The following is a 13,792-nucleotide window of genomic DNA, read 5'->3' as shown; positions in this document are numbered from 1 at the left end:
TGATTCCTCCAAAATTTCCTTTTGTCCTCCACACATTTCAATTGTAAAATGTAATTACAAAAATGTAATGCCTGCAGCACTTGATATTCCCAGGTGGTCTCCCATCCAAGTACTAACCAAACCCAACATTGCTTAGCTTCTGAGATCAGACGAGATCAGGCGAGATCAGGCTTATTCAAGGTGGTGTGGCCGCAGGCGATTGCATTTCTGCTTTCATGGCTTTTATGTTTAGTGAGCTGGGGGTGATTCCTCCAAAATTTCCTTTTGTCCTCCACACATTTCAATTGTAAAATGTAATTACAAAAATGTAATGCCTGCAGCACTTGATATTCCCAGGTGGTCTCCCATCCAAGTACTAACCAAGCCCAACATTGCTTAGCTTCTGAGATCAGGCGAGATCAGGCTTATTCAAGGTGGTGTGGCCGCAGGCGATTGCATTTCTGCTTTCATGACTTTTATGTTTAGTGAGCTGGGGGTGATTCCTCCAAAATTTCCTTTTGTCCTCCACACATTTCAATTGTAAAATGTAATTACAAAAATGTAATGCCTGCAGCACTTGATATTCCCAGGTGGTCTTCCATCCAAGTACTAACCAAGCCCAACATTGCTTAGCTTCTGAGATCAGGCGAGATCAGGCTTATTCAAGGTGGTGTGGCCGCAGGCGATTGCATTTCTGCTTTCATGACTTTTATGTTTAGTGAGCTGGGGGTGATTCCTCCAAAATTTCCTTTTGTCCTCCACACATTTCAATTGTAAAATGTAATTACAAAAATGTAATGCCTGCAGCACTTGATATTCCCAGGTGGTCTCCCATCCAAGTACTAACCAAGCCCAACATTGCTTAGCTTCTGAGATCAGGCTTATTCAAGGTGGTGTGGCCGCAGGCGATTGCATTTCTGCTTTCATGACTTTTATGTTTAGTGAGCTGGGGGTGATTCCTCCAAAATTTCCTTTTGTCCTCCACACATTTCAATTGTAAAATGTAATTACAAAAATGTAATGCCTGCAGCACTTGATATTCCCAGGTGGTCTCCCATCCAAGTACTAACCAAGCCCAACATTGCTTAGCTTCTGAGATCAGACGAGATCAGGCTTATTCAAGGTGGTGTGGCCGCAGGCGATTGCATTTCTGCTTTCATGACTTTTATGTTTAGTGAGCTGGGGGTGATTCCTCCAAAATTTCCTTTTGTCCTCCACACATTTCAATTGTAAAATGTAATGCCTGCAGCACTTGATATTCCCAGGTGGTCTCCCATCCAAGTACTAATCAAGCCCAACATTGCTTAGCTTCTGAGATCAGACGAGATCAGGCATATTCAAGGTGGTGTGGCCGCAGGCGATTGCATTTCTGCTTTCATGACTTTTATGTTTAGTGAGCTGGGGGTGATTCCTCCAAAATTTCCTTTTGTCCTCCACACATTTCAATTGTAAAATGTAATGCCTGCAGCACTTGATATTCCCAGGTGGTCTCCCATCCAAGTACTAACCAAGCCCAACATTGCTTAGCTTCTGAGATCAGGCTTACTCAAGGTGGTGTGGCCGCAGGCGATTGCATTTCTGCTTTCATGACTTTTATGTTTAGTGAGCTGGGGGTGAATCCTCCAAAATTTCCTTTTGGCCTCCACACATTTCAATTGTAAAATGTAATGCCTGCAGCACTTGATATTCCCAGGTGGTCTCCCATCCAAGTACTAACCAAACCCAACATTGCTTAGCTTCTGAAATCAGACGAGATCAGGCTTATTCAAGGTGGTGTGGCCGCAGGCGATTGCATTTCTGCTTTCATGACTTTTATGTTTAGTGAGCTGGGGGTGATTCCTCCAAAATTTCCTTTTGTCCTCCACACATTTCAATTGTAAAATGTAATTACAAAAATGTAATGCCTGCAGCACTTGATATTCCCAGGTGGTCTCCCATCCAAGTACTAATCAAGCCCAACATTGCTTAGCTTCTGAGATCAGGCAAGATCAGGCTTATTCAAGGTGGTGTGGCCGCAGGCGATTGCATTTCTGCTTTCATGACTTTTATGTTTAGTGAGCTGGGGGTGATTCCTCCAAAATTTCCTTTTGTCCTCCACACATTTCAATTGTAAAATGTAATGCCTGCAGCACTTGATATTCCCAGGTGGTCTCCCATCCAAGTACTAACCAAACCCAACATTGCTTAGCTTCTGAAATCAGACGAGATCAGGCTTATTCAAGGTGGTGTGGCCGCAGGCGATTGCGTTTCTGCTTTCATGACTTTTATGTTTAGTGAGCTGGGGGTGATTCCTCCAAAATTTCCTTTTGTCCTCCACACATTTCAATTGTAAAATGTAATGCCTGCAGCACTTGATATTCCCAGGTGGTCTCCCATCCAAGTACTAACCAAGCCCAACATTGCTTAGCTTCTGAGATCAGACTTATTCAAGGTGGTGTGGCCGCAGGCGATTGCATTTCTGCTTTCATGACTTTTATGTTTAGGGAGCTGGGGGTGATTCCTCCAAAATTTCCTTTTGGCCTCCACACATTTCAATTGTAAAATGTAATGCCTGCAGCACTTGATATTCCCAGGTGGTCTCCCATCCAAGTACTAACCAAGCCCAACATTGCTTAGCTTCTGAGATCAGGCTTATTCAAGGTGGTGTGGCCGCAGGCGATTGCATTTCTGCTTTCATGACTTTTATGTTTAGTGAGCTGGGGGTGATTCCTCCAAAATTTCCTTTTGTCCTCCACACATTTCAATTGTAAAATGTAATTACAAAAATGTAATGCCTGCAGCACTTGATATTCCCAGGTGGTCTCCCATCCAAGTTCTAACCAAGCCCAACATTGCTTAGCTTCTGAGATCAGACGAGATCAGGCTTATTCAAGGTGGTGTGGCCGCAGGCGATTGCATTTCTGCTTTCATGACTTTTATGTTTAGTGAGCTGGGGGTGATTCCTCCAAAATTTCCTTTTGTCCTCCACACATTTCAATTGTAAAATGTAATGCCTGCAGCATTTGATATTCCCAGGTGGTCTCCCATCCAAGTACTAACCAAGCCCAACATTGCTTAGCTTCTGACATCAGGCTTATTCAAGGTGGTGTGGCCGCAGGCGATTGCATTTCTGCTTTCATGACTTTTATGTTTAGGGAGCTGGGGGTGATTCCTCCAAAATTTCCTTTTGTCCTCCACACATTTCAATTGTAAAATGTAATGCCTGCAGCACTTGATATTCCCAGGTGGTCTCCCATCCAAGTACTAATCAAGCCCAACATTGCTTAGCTTCTGAGATCAGACGAGATCAGGCTTATTCAAGGTGGTGTGGCCGCAGGCGATTGCATTTCTGCTTTCATGGCTTTTATGTTTAGTGAGCTGGGGGTGATTCCTCCAAAATTTCCTTTTGTCCTCCACACATTTCAATTGTAAAATGTAATTACAAAAATGTAATGCCTGCAGCACTTGATATTCCCAGGTGGTCTCCCATCCAAGTACTAATCAAGCCCAACATTGCTTAGCTTCTGAGATCAGACGAGATCAGGCTTATTCAAGGTGGTGTGGCCGCAGGCGATTGCATTTCTGCTTTCATGACTTTTATGTTTAGTGAGCTGGGGGTGATTCCTCCAAAATTTCCTTTTGTCCTCCACACAATTCAATTGTAAAATGTAATTACAAAAATGTAATGCCTGCAGCACTTGATATTCCCAGGTGGTCTCCCATCCAAGTACTAACCAAACCCAACATTGCTTAGCTTCTGAGATCAGACGAGATCAGGCTTATTCAAGGTGGTGTGGCCGCAGGCGATTGCATTTCTGCTTTCATGGCTTTTATGTTTAGTGAGCTGGGGGTGATTCCTCCAAAATTTCCTTTTGTCCTCCACACATTTCAATTGTAAAATGTAATTACAAAAATGTAATGCCTGCAGCACTTGATATTCCCAGGTGGTCTCCCATCCAAGTACTAACCAAGCCCAACATTGCTTAGCTTCTGAGATCAGGCGAGATCAGGCTTATTCAAGGTGGTGTGGCCACAGGCGATTGCATTTCTGCTTTCATGACTTTTATGTTTAGTGAGCTGGGGGTGATTCCTCCAAAATTTCCTTTTGTCCTCCACACATTTCAATTGTAAAATGTAATTACAAAAATGTAATGCCTGCAGCACTTGATATTCCCAGGTGGTCTTCCATCCAAGTACTAACCAAGCCCAACATTGCTTAGCTTCTGAGATCAGGCGAGATCAGGCTTATTCAAGGTGGTGTGGCCGCAGGCGATTGCATTTCTGCTTTCATGACTTTTATGTTTAGTGAGCTGGGGGTGATTCCTCCAAAATTTCCTTTTGTCCTCCACACATTTCAATTGTAAAATGTAATTACAAAAATGTAATGCCTGAAGCACTTGATATTCCCAGGTGGTCTCCCATCCAAGTACTAACCAAGCCCAACATTGCTTAGCTTCTGAGATCAGGCTTATTCAAGGTGGTGTGGCCGCAGGCGATTGCATTTCTGCTTTCATGACTTTTATGTTTAGTGAGCTGGGGGTGATTCCTCCAAAATTTCCTTTTGTCCTCCACACATTTCAATTGTAAAATGTAATTACAAAAATGTAATGCCTGCAGCACTTGATATTCCCAGGTGGTCTCCCATCCAAGTACTAACCAAGCCCAACATTGCTTAGCTTCTGAGATCAGACGAGATCAGGCTTATTCAAGGTGGTGTGGCCGCAGGCGATTGCATTTCTGCTTTCATGACTTTTATGTTTAGTGAGCTGGGGGTGATTCCTCCAAAATTTCCTTTTGTCCTCCACACATTTCAATTGTAAAATGTAATGCCTGCAGCACTTGATATTCCCAGGTGGTCTCCCATCCAAGTACTAATCAAGCCCAACATTGCTTAGCTTCTGAGATCAGACGAGATCAGGCTTATTCAAGGTGGTGTGGCCGCAGGCGATTGCATTTCTGCTTTCATGACTTTTATGTTTAGTGAGCTGGGGGTGATTCCTCCAAAATTTCCTTTTGTCCTCCACACATTTCAATTGTAAAATGTAATTACAAAAAAGTAATGCCTGCAGCACTTGATATTCCCAGGTGGTCTCCCATCCAAGTACTAACCAAGCCCAACATTGCTTAGCTTCTGAGATCAGACGAGATCAGGCTTATTCAAGGTGGTGTGGCCGCAGGCGATTGCATTTCTGCTTTCATGACTTTTATGTTTAGTGAGCTGGGGGTGATTCCTCCAAAATTTCCTTTTGTCCTCCACACATTTCAATTGTAAAATGTAATGCCTGCAGCACTTGATATTCCCAGGTGGTCTCCCATCCAAGTACTAATCAAGCCCAACATTGCTTAGCTTCTGAGATCAGACGAGAGCAGGCTTATTCAAGGTGGTGTGGCCGCAGGCGATTGCATTTCTGCTTTCATGACTTTTATGTTTAGTGAGCTGGGGGTGATTCCTCCAAAATTTCCTTTTGTCCTCCACACATTTCAATTGTAAAATGTAATTACAAAAATGTAATGCCTGCAGCACTTGATATTCCCAGGTGGTCTCCCATCCAAGTACTAACCAAACCCAACATTGCTTAGCTTCTGAGATCAGACGAGATCAGGCTTATTCAAGGTGGTGTGGCCGCAGGCGATTGCATTTCTGCTTTCATGGCTTTTATGTTTAGTGAGCTGGGGGTGATTCCTCCAAAATTTCCTTTTGTCCTCCACACATTTCAATTGTAAAATGTAATGCCTGCAGCACTTGATATTCCCAGGTGGTCTCCCATCCAAGTACTAACCAAGCCCAACATTGCTTAGCTTCTGAGATCAGACGAGATCAGGCTTATTCAAGGTGGTGTGGCCGCAGGCGATTGCATTTCTGCTTTCATGACTTTTATGTTTAGTGAGCTGGGGGTGATTCCTCCAAAATTTCCTTTTGTCCTCCACACATTTCAATTGTAAAATGTAATGCCTGCAGCACTTGATATTCCCAGGTGGTCTCCCATCCAAGTACTAATCAAGGCCAACATTGCTTAGCTTCTGAGATCAGACGAGATCAGGCTTATTCAAGGTGGTGTGGCCGCAGGCGATTGCATTTCTGCTTTCATGACTTTTATGTTTAGTGAGCTGGGGGTGATTCCTCCAAAATTTCCTTTTGTCCTCCACACATTTCAATTGTAAAATGTAATGCCTGCAGCACTTGATATTCCCAGGTGGTCTCCCATCCAAGTACTAACCAAGCCCAACATTGCTTAGCTTCTGAGATCAGGCTTATTCAAGGTAGTGTGGCCGCAGGCGATTGCATTTCTGCTTTCATGACTTTTATGTTTAGTGAGCTGGGGGTGATTCCTCCAAAATTTCCTTTTGGCCTCCACACATTTCAATTGTAAAATGTAATGCCTGCAGCACTTGATATTCCCAAGTGGTCTCCCATCCAAGTACTAACCAAGCCCAACATTGCTTAGCTTCTGAGATCAGACGAGATCAGGCTTATTCAAGGTGGTGTGGCCGCAGGCGATTGCATTTCTGCTTTCATGACTTTTATGTTTAGTGAGCTGGGGGTGATTCCTCCAAAATTTCCTTTTGTCCTCCACACATTTCAATTGTAAAATGTAATTACAAAAATGTAATGCCTGCAGCACTTGATATTCCCAGGTGGTCTCCCATCCAAGTACTAATCAAGCCCAACATTGCTTAGCTTCTGAGATTAGACGAGATCAGGCTTATTCAAGGTGGTGTGGCCGCAGGCGATTGCATTTCTGCTTTCATGACTTTTATGTTTAGTGAGCTGGGGGTGATTCCTCCAAAATTTCCTTTTGTCCTCCACACATTTCAATTGTAAAATGTAATGCCTGCAGCACTTGATATTCCCAGGTGGTCTCCCATCCAAGTACTAACCAAGCCCAACATTGCTTAGCTACTGAGATCAGACTTTTTCAAGGTGGTGTGGCCGCAGGCGATTGCATTTCTGCTTTCATGACTTTTATGTTTAGGGAGCTGGGGGTGATTCCTCCAAAATTTCCTTTTGGCCTCCACACATTTCAATTGTAAAATGTAATGCCTGCAGCACTTGATATTCCCAGGTGGTCTCCCATCCAAGTACTAACCAAGCCCAACATTGCTTAGCTTCTGAGATCAGGCTTATTCAAGGTGGTGTGGCCGCAGGCGATTGCATTTCTGCTTTCATGACTTTTATGTTTAGTGAGCTGGGGGTGATTCCTCCAAAATTTCCTTTTGTCCTCCACACATTTCAATTGTAAAATGTAATGCCTGCAGCACTTGATATTCCCAGGTGGTCTCCCATCCAAGTACTAACCAAGCCCAACATTGCTTAGCTTCTGAGATCAGACGAGATCAGGCTTATTCAAGGTGGTGTGGCCGCAGGCGATTGCATTTCTGCTTTCATGACTTTTATGTTTAGTGAGCTGGGGGTGATTCCTCCAAAATTTCCTTTTGTCCTCCACACATTTCAATTGTAAAATGTATGCCTGCAGCACTTGATATTCCCAGGTGGTTTCCCATCCAAGTACTAACCAAGCCCAACATTGCTTAGCTTCTGAGATCAGACGAGATCTGGCGGAGATCAGGCTTATTCAAGGTGGTGTGGCCGCAGGCGATTGCATTTCTGCTTTCATGACTTTTATGTTTAGTGAGCTGGGGGTGATTCCTCCAAAATTCCTTTTGTCCTCCACACATTTCAATTGTAAAATGGAATGCCTGCAGCACTTGATATTCCCAGGTGGTCTCCCATCCAAGGACTAACCAAGCCCAACATTGCTTAGCTTCTGAGATCAGACGAGATCAGGCTTTATTCAAGGTGGTGTGGCCGCAGGCGATTGCATTTCTGCTTTCATGACTTTTATGTTTAGTGAGCTGGGGGTGATTCCTCCAAAATTTCCTTTTGTCCTCCACACATTTCAATTGTAAAATGTAATGCCTGCAGCACTTGATATTTCCCAGGTGGTTTCCCATCCAAGTACTAACCAAGCCCAACATTGCTTAGCTTCTGAGATCAGACGAGATCAGGCGAGATCAGGGCTTATTCAAGGTGGTGTGGCCGCAGGCGATTGCATTTCTGCTTTCATGACTTTTATGTTTTAGTGAGTTGGGGGGTGATTCCTCCAAAATTTCCTTTTGTCCTCCACACATTTCAATTGTAAAATGTAATGCCTGCAGCACTTGATATTCCCAGGTGGTTTCCCATCCAAGTACTAACCAAGCCCAACATTGCTTAGCTTCTGAGATCAGACGAGATCTGGCGAGATCAGGCTTATTCAAGGTGGTGTGGCCGCAGGCGATTGCATTTCTGCTTTCATGACTTTTTATGTTTAGTGAGCTGGGGGTGATTCCTCCAAAATTTCCTTTTGTCCTCCACACATTTCAATTGTAAAATGGAATGCCTGCAGCACTTGATATTCCCAGGTGGTCTCCCATCCAAGTACTAACCAAGCCCAACATTGCTTAGCTTCTGAGATCAGACTAGATTAGGCTTATTCAAGGTGGTGTGGCCGCAGGCGATTGCATTGCTGCTTTGATGACTTTTATGTTTAGTGAGCTGGGGGTGATTCCTCCAAAATTTCCTTTTGTCCTCCACACATTTCAATTGTAAAATGTAATGCCTGCAGCACTTGATATTCCCAGGTGGTCTCCCTTCCAAGTACTAACCAAGCCCAACATTGCTTAGCTTCTGAGATCAGGCTTATTCAAAGTGGTGTGGCCGCAGGCGATTGCATTTCTGCTTTCATGACTTTTATGTTTAGTGAGCTGGGGGTGATTCCTCCAAAATTTCCTTTTGTCCTCCACACATTTCAATTGGTAAAATGTAATGCCTGCAGCACTTGATATTCCCAGGTGGTCTCCCATCCAAGTACTAATCAAGCCCAAACATTGCTTAGCTTCTGAGATCAGACGAGAGCAGGCTTATTCAAGGTGGTGTGGCCGCAGGCGATTGCATTTCTGCTTTCATGACTTTTATGTTTAGTGAGCTGGGGGTGATTCCTCCAAAATTTCCTTTTGTCCCTCCACACATTTCAATTGTAAAATGTAATTACAAAAATGTAATGCCTGCAGCACTTGATATTCCCAGGTGGTCTCCCATCCAAGTACTAACCAAACCCAACATTGCTTAGCTACTGAGATCAGACTTTTTCAAGGTGGTGTGGGCCGCAGGCGATTGCATTTCTGCTTTCATGACTTTTATGTTTAGGGAGCTGGGGGTGATTCCTCCAAAATTTCCTTTTGGCCTCCACACATTTCAATTGTAAAATGTAATGCCTGCAGCACTTGATATTCCCAGGTGGTCTCCCATCCAAGTACTAATCAAGGCCAACATTGCTTAGCTTCTGAGATCAGACGAGATCAGGCTTATTCAAGGTGGTGTGGCCGCAGGCGATTGCATTTCTGCTTTCATGACTTTTATGTTTAGTGAGCTGGGGGTGATTCCTCCAAAATTTCCTTTTGTCCTCCACACATTTCAATTGTAAAATGTAATGCCTGCAGCACTTGATATTCCCAGGTGGTCTCCATCCAAGTACTAACCAAGCCCAACATTGCTTAGCTTCTGAGATCAGGCTTATTCAAGGTGGTGTGGCCGCAGGCGATTGCATTTCTGCTTTCATGACTTTTATGTTTAGTGAGCTGGGGGTGATTCCTCCAAAATTTCCTTTTGTCCTCCACACATTTCAATTGTAAAATGTAATGCCTGCAGCACTTGATATTCCCAAGTGGTCTCCCATCCAAGTACTAACCAAGCCCAACATTGCTTAGCTTCTGAGATCAGACGAGGATCAGGCTTATTCAAGGTGGTGTGGCCGCAGGCGATTGCATTTCTGCTTTCATGACTTTTATGTTTAGTGAGCTGGGGGTGATTCCTCCAAAATTTCCTTTTGTCCACCACACATTTCAATTGTAAAATGTAATTACAAAAATGTAATGCCTGCAGCACTTGATATTCCCAGGTGGTCTCCCATCCAAGTACTAATCAAGCCCAACATTGCTTAGCTTCTGAGATTAGACGAGATCAGGCTTATTCAAGGTGGTGTGGCCGCAGGCGATTGCATTTCTGCTTTCATGACTTTTATGTTTTAGTGAGCTGGGGGTGATTCCTCCAAATTTCCTTTTGTCCTCCACACATTTCAATTGTAAAATGTAATGCCTGCAGCACTTGATATTCCCAGGTGGTCTCCCATCCAAGTACTAACCAAGCCCAACATTGCTTAGCTACTGAGATCAGGACTTTTTCAGGTGGTGTGGCCGCAGGCGATTGCATTGCTGCTTTCATGACTTTTATGTTTAGGGAGCTGGGGGTGATTCCTCCAAAATTTCCTTTTGGCCTCCACACATTTCAATTGTAAAATGTAATGCCTGCAGCACTTGATATTCCCAGGTGGTCTCCCATCCAAGTACTAACCAAGCCCAACATTGCTTAGCTTCTGAGATCAGGCTTATTCAAGGTGGTGTGGCCGCAGGCGATTGCATTTCTGCTTTCATGACTTTTATGTTTAGTGAGCTGGGGGTGATTCCTCCAAAATTTCCTTTTGTCCTCCACACATTTCAATTGTAAAATGTAATGCCTGCAGCACTTGATATTCCCAGGTGGTCTCCCATCCAAGTACTAACCAAGCCCAACATTGCTTAGCTTCTGAGATCAGACGAGATCTGGCGAGATCAGGCTTATTCAAGGTGGTGTGGCCGCAGGCGATTGCATTTCTGCTTTCATGACTTTTATGTTTAGTGAGCTGGGGGTGATTCCTCCAAAATTTTCCTTTTGTCCTCCACACATTTCAATTGTAAAATGTATGCCTGCAGCACTTGATATTCCCAGGTGGGTTTCCCATCCAAGTACTAACCAAGCCCAACATTGCTTAGCTTCTGAGATCAGACGAGATCTGGCGAGATCAGGCTTATTCAAGGTGGGTGTGGCCGCAGGCGATTGCCTTTTCTGCTTTCATGACTTTTATGTTTAGTGAGCTGGGGGTGATTCTTCCAAAATTTCCTTTTGTCCTCCACACATTTCAATTGTAAAATGGAATGCCTGCAGCACTTGATATTCCCAGGTGGTCTCCCATCCAAGGACTAACCAAGCCCAACATTGCTTAGCTTCTGAGATCAGACGAGATCAGGCTTATTCAAGGTGGTGTGGCCGCAGGCGATTGCATTTCTGCTTTCATGACTTTTATGTTTAGTGAGCTGGGGGTGATTCCTCCAAAATTTCCTTTTGTCCTCCACACATTTCAATTGTAAAATGTAATGCCTGCAGCACTTGATATTCCCAGGTGGTTTCCATCCAAGTACTAACCAAGCCCAACATTGCTTAGCTTCTGAGATCAGACGAGATCAGGCGAGATCAGGCTTATTCAAGGTGGTGTGGCCGCAGGCGATTGCATTTCTGCTTTCATGACTTTTATGTTTAGTGAGCTGGGGGGGTGATTCCTCCAAAATTTCCTTTTGTCCTCCACACATTTCAATTGTAAAATGTAATGCCTGCAGCACTTGATATTCCCAGGTGGTTTCCCATCCAAGTACTAACCAAGCCCAACATTGCTTAGCTTCTGAGATCAGACGAGATCTGCGAGATTAGGCTTATTCAAGGTGGTGTGGCCGCAGGCGATTGCATTTCTGCTTTCATGACTTTTATGTTTAGTGAGCTGGGGGTGATTCCTCCAAAATTTCCTTTTGTCCTCCACACATTTCAATTGTAAAATGGAATGCCTGCAGCACTTGATATTCCCAGGTGGTCTCCCATCCAAGTACTAACCAAGCCCAACATTGCTTAGCTTCTGAGATCAGACTAGATTAGGCTTATTCAAGGTGGTGTGGCCGCAGGCGATTGCATTGCTGCTTTGATGACTTTTATGTTTAGTGAGCTGGGGGTGATTCCTCCAAAATTTCCTTTTGTCCTCCACACATTTCAATTGTAAAATGTAATGCCTGCAGCACTTGATATTCCCAGGTGGTTCTCCTTCCAAGTACTAACCAAGCCCAACATTGCTTAGCTTCTGAGATCAGGCTTATTCAAAGTGGTGTGGCCGCAGGCGATTGCATTTCTGCTTTCATGACTTTTATGTTTAGTGAGCTGGGGGTGATTCCTCCAAAATTTCCTTTTGTCGTCCACACATTTCAATTGTAAAATGTAATTACAGAAATGTAATGCCTGCAGCACTTGATATTCCCAGGTGGTCTCCCATCCAAGTACTAACCAAGTCCAACATTGCTTAGCTTCTGAGATCAGACGAGATCAGGCTTATTCAAGGTGGTGTGGCCGCAGGAGATGGCATTTCTGCTTTCATGACCTTTATGTTTAGTGAGCTGGGGGGTGATTCCTCCAAAATTTCCTTTTGTCCACCACACATTTCAATTGTAAAATGTAATTACAAAAATGTAATGGCTGCAGCACTTGATATTCCCCAGGTGGTCTCCCATCCAAGTACTAACCAAGCCCAAACATTGCTTAGCTTCTGAGATCAGACTAGATTAGGCTTATTCAAGGTGGTGTGGCCGCAGGCGATTGCATTTCTGCTTTCATGACTTTTATGTTTAGTGAGCTGGGGGTGATTCCTCCAAAATTTCCTTTTGTCCTCCACACATTTCAATTGTAAAATGTAATGCCTGCAGCACTTGATATTCCCAGGTGGTCTCCCATCCAAGTACTAACCAAGCCCAACATTGCTTATCTTCTGAGATCAGGCTTATTCAAGGTGGTGTGGCCGCAGGGAGATGGCATTTCTGCTTTCATGACCTTTATGTTTAGTGAGCTGGGGGTGATTCCTCCAAAAATTTCCTTTTGTCCACACATTTCAATTGTAAAATGTAATTACAAAAATGTAATGGCTGCAGCACTTGATATTCCCAGGTGGTCTCCCATCCAAGTACTAACCAAAGCCCAACATTGCTTAGCTTCTGAGATCAGACGAGATCAGGCTTATTCAAGGTGGTGTGGCCCGCAGGCGATTGCTTTTTTGCTTTCATGACTTTTATGTTTAGTGAGCTGGGGGTGATTCCTCCAAAATTTCCTTTTGTCCTCCACACATTTCAATTGTAAAATGTAATGCCTGCAGCACTTGATATTCCCAGGTGGTCTCCCATCCAAGTACTAACCAAGCCCAACATTGCTTAGCTGCTGAGATCAGACGAGATCAGACGAGATCAGGCTTATTCAAGGTGTGTGGCCGCATGCGATTGCATTTCTGCTTTCATGACTTTTATGTTTAGTGAGCTGGGGGGTGATTGCTCCAAAATTTCCTTTTGTCCTCCACACATTTCAATTGTAAATTGTAATTACAAAAATGTAATGCCTGCAGCACTTGATATTCCCAGGTGGTCTCCCATCCAAGTACTAACCAAGCCCAACATTGCTTAGCTTCTGAGATCAGATGAGATCAGGCTTATTCAAAGTGGTGTGGCTGGCAGGCGATTGCGTTTCTGCTTTCATGACTTTTATGTTTAGTGAGCGGGGGGTGATTCCTCCAAAATTTCCTTTTGTCCTCCAAACATTTCAATTGTAAAACGGAATGCCTGCAGCACTTGATATTCCCAGGTGGTCTCCCATCTAAGTTACTAAACAAGCCCAACATTGCTTAGCTTCTGAGATCAGACGAGATCAGGCTTATTCAAGGTGGTGTGGCCGCAGGAGATTGCATTTCTGCTTTCATGACTTTTATGTTTAGTGAGCTGGGGGTGATTCCTCCAAAATTTCCTTTTGTCCTCCACACATTTCAATTGTAAAATGTAATTACAAAAATGTAATGCCTGCAACACTTGATATTCCCAGGTGGTCTCCCATTCCAAGTACTAACCAAGCCCAACATTGCTTAGCTTCTGAGATCAGACGAGATCAGGCTTATTCAAGGTGGTG

General features: G+C 43.9%; 29 non-coding genes and 33 pseudogenes across 29 annotated transcripts; all 62 read right to left on the bottom strand.

Annotated features, from left to right (window-relative positions):
- Positions 1 to 68: 68 nt before the first annotated feature.
- Positions 69 to 197, bottom strand: LOC131735108 (5S ribosomal RNA; annotated as a pseudogene).
- Positions 198 to 311: 114 nt separating this feature from the next.
- Positions 312 to 430, bottom strand: LOC131735058 (5S ribosomal RNA). The gene has a single exon (XR_009327272.1). It is a non-coding gene; the product is annotated as a 5S ribosomal RNA (ribosomal RNA).
- A 114-nt stretch (positions 431 to 544) lies between these two features.
- LOC131735092 (5S ribosomal RNA) lies at positions 545 to 663 on the bottom strand. Its single transcript, XR_009327305.1, has one exon. It is a non-coding gene; the product is annotated as a 5S ribosomal RNA (ribosomal RNA).
- A 114-nt stretch (positions 664 to 777) lies between these two features.
- LOC131735123 (5S ribosomal RNA) lies at positions 778 to 886 on the bottom strand (annotated as a pseudogene).
- A 114-nt stretch (positions 887 to 1,000) lies between these two features.
- On the bottom strand, positions 1,001 to 1,119 carry LOC131735173 (5S ribosomal RNA). Its single transcript, XR_009327320.1, has one exon. It is a non-coding gene; the product is annotated as a 5S ribosomal RNA (ribosomal RNA).
- A 100-nt stretch (positions 1,120 to 1,219) lies between these two features.
- LOC131735025 (5S ribosomal RNA) lies at positions 1,220 to 1,338 on the bottom strand. Its single transcript, XR_009327239.1, has one exon. It is a non-coding gene; the product is annotated as a 5S ribosomal RNA (ribosomal RNA).
- A 100-nt stretch (positions 1,339 to 1,438) lies between these two features.
- On the bottom strand, positions 1,439 to 1,547 carry LOC131735149 (5S ribosomal RNA; annotated as a pseudogene).
- Positions 1,548 to 1,647: 100 nt separating this feature from the next.
- LOC131735095 (5S ribosomal RNA) lies at positions 1,648 to 1,766 on the bottom strand. Its single transcript, XR_009327308.1, has one exon. It is a non-coding gene; the product is annotated as a 5S ribosomal RNA (ribosomal RNA).
- A 114-nt stretch (positions 1,767 to 1,880) lies between these two features.
- On the bottom strand, positions 1,881 to 1,999 carry LOC131735088 (5S ribosomal RNA). The gene has a single exon (XR_009327301.1). It is a non-coding gene; the product is annotated as a 5S ribosomal RNA (ribosomal RNA).
- A 100-nt stretch (positions 2,000 to 2,099) lies between these two features.
- Positions 2,100 to 2,218, bottom strand: LOC131735094 (5S ribosomal RNA). The gene has a single exon (XR_009327307.1). It is a non-coding gene; the product is annotated as a 5S ribosomal RNA (ribosomal RNA).
- Positions 2,219 to 2,318: 100 nt separating this feature from the next.
- On the bottom strand, positions 2,319 to 2,427 carry LOC131735152 (5S ribosomal RNA; annotated as a pseudogene).
- A 100-nt stretch (positions 2,428 to 2,527) lies between these two features.
- On the bottom strand, positions 2,528 to 2,636 carry LOC131735122 (5S ribosomal RNA; annotated as a pseudogene).
- A 114-nt stretch (positions 2,637 to 2,750) lies between these two features.
- Positions 2,751 to 2,869, bottom strand: LOC131735099 (5S ribosomal RNA). Its single transcript, XR_009327312.1, has one exon. It is a non-coding gene; the product is annotated as a 5S ribosomal RNA (ribosomal RNA).
- A 100-nt stretch (positions 2,870 to 2,969) lies between these two features.
- Positions 2,970 to 3,078, bottom strand: LOC131735164 (5S ribosomal RNA; annotated as a pseudogene).
- A 100-nt stretch (positions 3,079 to 3,178) lies between these two features.
- On the bottom strand, positions 3,179 to 3,297 carry LOC131735202 (5S ribosomal RNA). Its single transcript, XR_009327349.1, has one exon. It is a non-coding gene; the product is annotated as a 5S ribosomal RNA (ribosomal RNA).
- A 114-nt stretch (positions 3,298 to 3,411) lies between these two features.
- Positions 3,412 to 3,530, bottom strand: LOC131735191 (5S ribosomal RNA). Its single transcript, XR_009327338.1, has one exon. It is a non-coding gene; the product is annotated as a 5S ribosomal RNA (ribosomal RNA).
- A 114-nt stretch (positions 3,531 to 3,644) lies between these two features.
- On the bottom strand, positions 3,645 to 3,763 carry LOC131735045 (5S ribosomal RNA). The gene has a single exon (XR_009327259.1). It is a non-coding gene; the product is annotated as a 5S ribosomal RNA (ribosomal RNA).
- A 114-nt stretch (positions 3,764 to 3,877) lies between these two features.
- LOC131735079 (5S ribosomal RNA) lies at positions 3,878 to 3,996 on the bottom strand. Its single transcript, XR_009327293.1, has one exon. It is a non-coding gene; the product is annotated as a 5S ribosomal RNA (ribosomal RNA).
- A 114-nt stretch (positions 3,997 to 4,110) lies between these two features.
- Positions 4,111 to 4,229, bottom strand: LOC131735091 (5S ribosomal RNA). Its single transcript, XR_009327304.1, has one exon. It is a non-coding gene; the product is annotated as a 5S ribosomal RNA (ribosomal RNA).
- Positions 4,230 to 4,343: 114 nt separating this feature from the next.
- LOC131735157 (5S ribosomal RNA) lies at positions 4,344 to 4,452 on the bottom strand (annotated as a pseudogene).
- Positions 4,453 to 4,566: 114 nt separating this feature from the next.
- LOC131735165 (5S ribosomal RNA) lies at positions 4,567 to 4,685 on the bottom strand. Its single transcript, XR_009327319.1, has one exon. It is a non-coding gene; the product is annotated as a 5S ribosomal RNA (ribosomal RNA).
- Positions 4,686 to 4,785: 100 nt separating this feature from the next.
- Positions 4,786 to 4,904, bottom strand: LOC131735180 (5S ribosomal RNA). Its single transcript, XR_009327327.1, has one exon. It is a non-coding gene; the product is annotated as a 5S ribosomal RNA (ribosomal RNA).
- Positions 4,905 to 5,018: 114 nt separating this feature from the next.
- Positions 5,019 to 5,137, bottom strand: LOC131735154 (5S ribosomal RNA). Its single transcript, XR_009327318.1, has one exon. It is a non-coding gene; the product is annotated as a 5S ribosomal RNA (ribosomal RNA).
- Positions 5,138 to 5,237: 100 nt separating this feature from the next.
- Positions 5,238 to 5,356, bottom strand: LOC131735069 (5S ribosomal RNA). The gene has a single exon (XR_009327283.1). It is a non-coding gene; the product is annotated as a 5S ribosomal RNA (ribosomal RNA).
- A 114-nt stretch (positions 5,357 to 5,470) lies between these two features.
- On the bottom strand, positions 5,471 to 5,589 carry LOC131735044 (5S ribosomal RNA). Its single transcript, XR_009327258.1, has one exon. It is a non-coding gene; the product is annotated as a 5S ribosomal RNA (ribosomal RNA).
- Positions 5,590 to 5,689: 100 nt separating this feature from the next.
- LOC131735143 (5S ribosomal RNA) lies at positions 5,690 to 5,808 on the bottom strand. Its single transcript, XR_009327317.1, has one exon. It is a non-coding gene; the product is annotated as a 5S ribosomal RNA (ribosomal RNA).
- A 100-nt stretch (positions 5,809 to 5,908) lies between these two features.
- On the bottom strand, positions 5,909 to 6,027 carry LOC131735043 (5S ribosomal RNA). Its single transcript, XR_009327257.1, has one exon. It is a non-coding gene; the product is annotated as a 5S ribosomal RNA (ribosomal RNA).
- A 100-nt stretch (positions 6,028 to 6,127) lies between these two features.
- LOC131735150 (5S ribosomal RNA) lies at positions 6,128 to 6,236 on the bottom strand (annotated as a pseudogene).
- A 100-nt stretch (positions 6,237 to 6,336) lies between these two features.
- On the bottom strand, positions 6,337 to 6,455 carry LOC131735203 (5S ribosomal RNA). The gene has a single exon (XR_009327350.1). It is a non-coding gene; the product is annotated as a 5S ribosomal RNA (ribosomal RNA).
- Positions 6,456 to 6,569: 114 nt separating this feature from the next.
- LOC131735055 (5S ribosomal RNA) lies at positions 6,570 to 6,688 on the bottom strand. The gene has a single exon (XR_009327269.1). It is a non-coding gene; the product is annotated as a 5S ribosomal RNA (ribosomal RNA).
- Positions 6,689 to 6,788: 100 nt separating this feature from the next.
- On the bottom strand, positions 6,789 to 6,897 carry LOC131735155 (5S ribosomal RNA; annotated as a pseudogene).
- A 100-nt stretch (positions 6,898 to 6,997) lies between these two features.
- LOC131735121 (5S ribosomal RNA) lies at positions 6,998 to 7,106 on the bottom strand (annotated as a pseudogene).
- Positions 7,107 to 7,206: 100 nt separating this feature from the next.
- On the bottom strand, positions 7,207 to 7,325 carry LOC131735131 (5S ribosomal RNA). The gene has a single exon (XR_009327315.1). It is a non-coding gene; the product is annotated as a 5S ribosomal RNA (ribosomal RNA).
- A 99-nt stretch (positions 7,326 to 7,424) lies between these two features.
- Positions 7,425 to 7,554, bottom strand: LOC131735113 (5S ribosomal RNA; annotated as a pseudogene).
- Positions 7,555 to 7,653: 99 nt separating this feature from the next.
- LOC131735100 (5S ribosomal RNA) lies at positions 7,654 to 7,773 on the bottom strand (annotated as a pseudogene).
- Positions 7,774 to 7,873: 100 nt separating this feature from the next.
- LOC131735115 (5S ribosomal RNA) lies at positions 7,874 to 8,004 on the bottom strand (annotated as a pseudogene).
- Positions 8,005 to 8,106: 102 nt separating this feature from the next.
- LOC131735111 (5S ribosomal RNA) lies at positions 8,107 to 8,235 on the bottom strand (annotated as a pseudogene).
- A 101-nt stretch (positions 8,236 to 8,336) lies between these two features.
- On the bottom strand, positions 8,337 to 8,455 carry LOC131735105 (5S ribosomal RNA; annotated as a pseudogene).
- A 100-nt stretch (positions 8,456 to 8,555) lies between these two features.
- On the bottom strand, positions 8,556 to 8,664 carry LOC131735148 (5S ribosomal RNA; annotated as a pseudogene).
- Positions 8,665 to 8,765: 101 nt separating this feature from the next.
- LOC131735103 (5S ribosomal RNA) lies at positions 8,766 to 8,885 on the bottom strand (annotated as a pseudogene).
- Positions 8,886 to 9,000: 115 nt separating this feature from the next.
- Positions 9,001 to 9,110, bottom strand: LOC131735170 (5S ribosomal RNA; annotated as a pseudogene).
- A 100-nt stretch (positions 9,111 to 9,210) lies between these two features.
- LOC131735041 (5S ribosomal RNA) lies at positions 9,211 to 9,329 on the bottom strand. Its single transcript, XR_009327255.1, has one exon. It is a non-coding gene; the product is annotated as a 5S ribosomal RNA (ribosomal RNA).
- Positions 9,330 to 9,429: 100 nt separating this feature from the next.
- Positions 9,430 to 9,537, bottom strand: LOC131735160 (5S ribosomal RNA; annotated as a pseudogene).
- Positions 9,538 to 9,637: 100 nt separating this feature from the next.
- Positions 9,638 to 9,757, bottom strand: LOC131735081 (5S ribosomal RNA). Its single transcript, XR_009327295.1, has one exon. It is a non-coding gene; the product is annotated as a 5S ribosomal RNA (ribosomal RNA).
- Positions 9,758 to 9,871: 114 nt separating this feature from the next.
- Positions 9,872 to 9,990, bottom strand: LOC131735054 (5S ribosomal RNA). The gene has a single exon (XR_009327268.1). It is a non-coding gene; the product is annotated as a 5S ribosomal RNA (ribosomal RNA).
- Positions 9,991 to 10,090: 100 nt separating this feature from the next.
- On the bottom strand, positions 10,091 to 10,199 carry LOC131735166 (5S ribosomal RNA; annotated as a pseudogene).
- A 100-nt stretch (positions 10,200 to 10,299) lies between these two features.
- Positions 10,300 to 10,408, bottom strand: LOC131735119 (5S ribosomal RNA; annotated as a pseudogene).
- Positions 10,409 to 10,508: 100 nt separating this feature from the next.
- Positions 10,509 to 10,637, bottom strand: LOC131735107 (5S ribosomal RNA; annotated as a pseudogene).
- Positions 10,638 to 10,737: 100 nt separating this feature from the next.
- On the bottom strand, positions 10,738 to 10,868 carry LOC131735162 (5S ribosomal RNA; annotated as a pseudogene).
- Positions 10,869 to 10,969: 101 nt separating this feature from the next.
- On the bottom strand, positions 10,970 to 11,088 carry LOC131735071 (5S ribosomal RNA). The gene has a single exon (XR_009327285.1). It is a non-coding gene; the product is annotated as a 5S ribosomal RNA (ribosomal RNA).
- A 100-nt stretch (positions 11,089 to 11,188) lies between these two features.
- LOC131735142 (5S ribosomal RNA) lies at positions 11,189 to 11,316 on the bottom strand (annotated as a pseudogene).
- A 102-nt stretch (positions 11,317 to 11,418) lies between these two features.
- LOC131735139 (5S ribosomal RNA) lies at positions 11,419 to 11,546 on the bottom strand (annotated as a pseudogene).
- Positions 11,547 to 11,646: 100 nt separating this feature from the next.
- On the bottom strand, positions 11,647 to 11,765 carry LOC131735104 (5S ribosomal RNA; annotated as a pseudogene).
- A 100-nt stretch (positions 11,766 to 11,865) lies between these two features.
- Positions 11,866 to 11,974, bottom strand: LOC131735161 (5S ribosomal RNA; annotated as a pseudogene).
- Positions 11,975 to 12,088: 114 nt separating this feature from the next.
- Positions 12,089 to 12,207, bottom strand: LOC131735073 (5S ribosomal RNA). Its single transcript, XR_009327287.1, has one exon. It is a non-coding gene; the product is annotated as a 5S ribosomal RNA (ribosomal RNA).
- Positions 12,208 to 12,322: 115 nt separating this feature from the next.
- On the bottom strand, positions 12,323 to 12,443 carry LOC131735167 (5S ribosomal RNA; annotated as a pseudogene).
- A 100-nt stretch (positions 12,444 to 12,543) lies between these two features.
- Positions 12,544 to 12,652, bottom strand: LOC131735156 (5S ribosomal RNA; annotated as a pseudogene).
- Positions 12,653 to 12,765: 113 nt separating this feature from the next.
- On the bottom strand, positions 12,766 to 12,886 carry LOC131735140 (5S ribosomal RNA; annotated as a pseudogene).
- A 100-nt stretch (positions 12,887 to 12,986) lies between these two features.
- LOC131735163 (5S ribosomal RNA) lies at positions 12,987 to 13,114 on the bottom strand (annotated as a pseudogene).
- Positions 13,115 to 13,229: 115 nt separating this feature from the next.
- LOC131735052 (5S ribosomal RNA) lies at positions 13,230 to 13,349 on the bottom strand. Its single transcript, XR_009327266.1, has one exon. It is a non-coding gene; the product is annotated as a 5S ribosomal RNA (ribosomal RNA).
- Positions 13,350 to 13,449: 100 nt separating this feature from the next.
- On the bottom strand, positions 13,450 to 13,569 carry LOC131735112 (5S ribosomal RNA; annotated as a pseudogene).
- Positions 13,570 to 13,683: 114 nt separating this feature from the next.
- Positions 13,684 to 13,792, bottom strand: LOC131735169 (5S ribosomal RNA; annotated as a pseudogene; the record flags this gene model as incomplete).

Source organism: Acipenser ruthenus, unplaced genomic scaffold (genome assembly GCF_902713425.1).
Source record: "Acipenser ruthenus unplaced genomic scaffold, fAciRut3.2 maternal haplotype, whole genome shotgun sequence".
Lineage (NCBI taxonomy): Eukaryota > Metazoa > Chordata > Actinopteri > Acipenseriformes > Acipenseridae > Acipenser > Acipenser ruthenus.
This window is presented reverse-complemented; position numbering and strand designations above follow the sequence as displayed.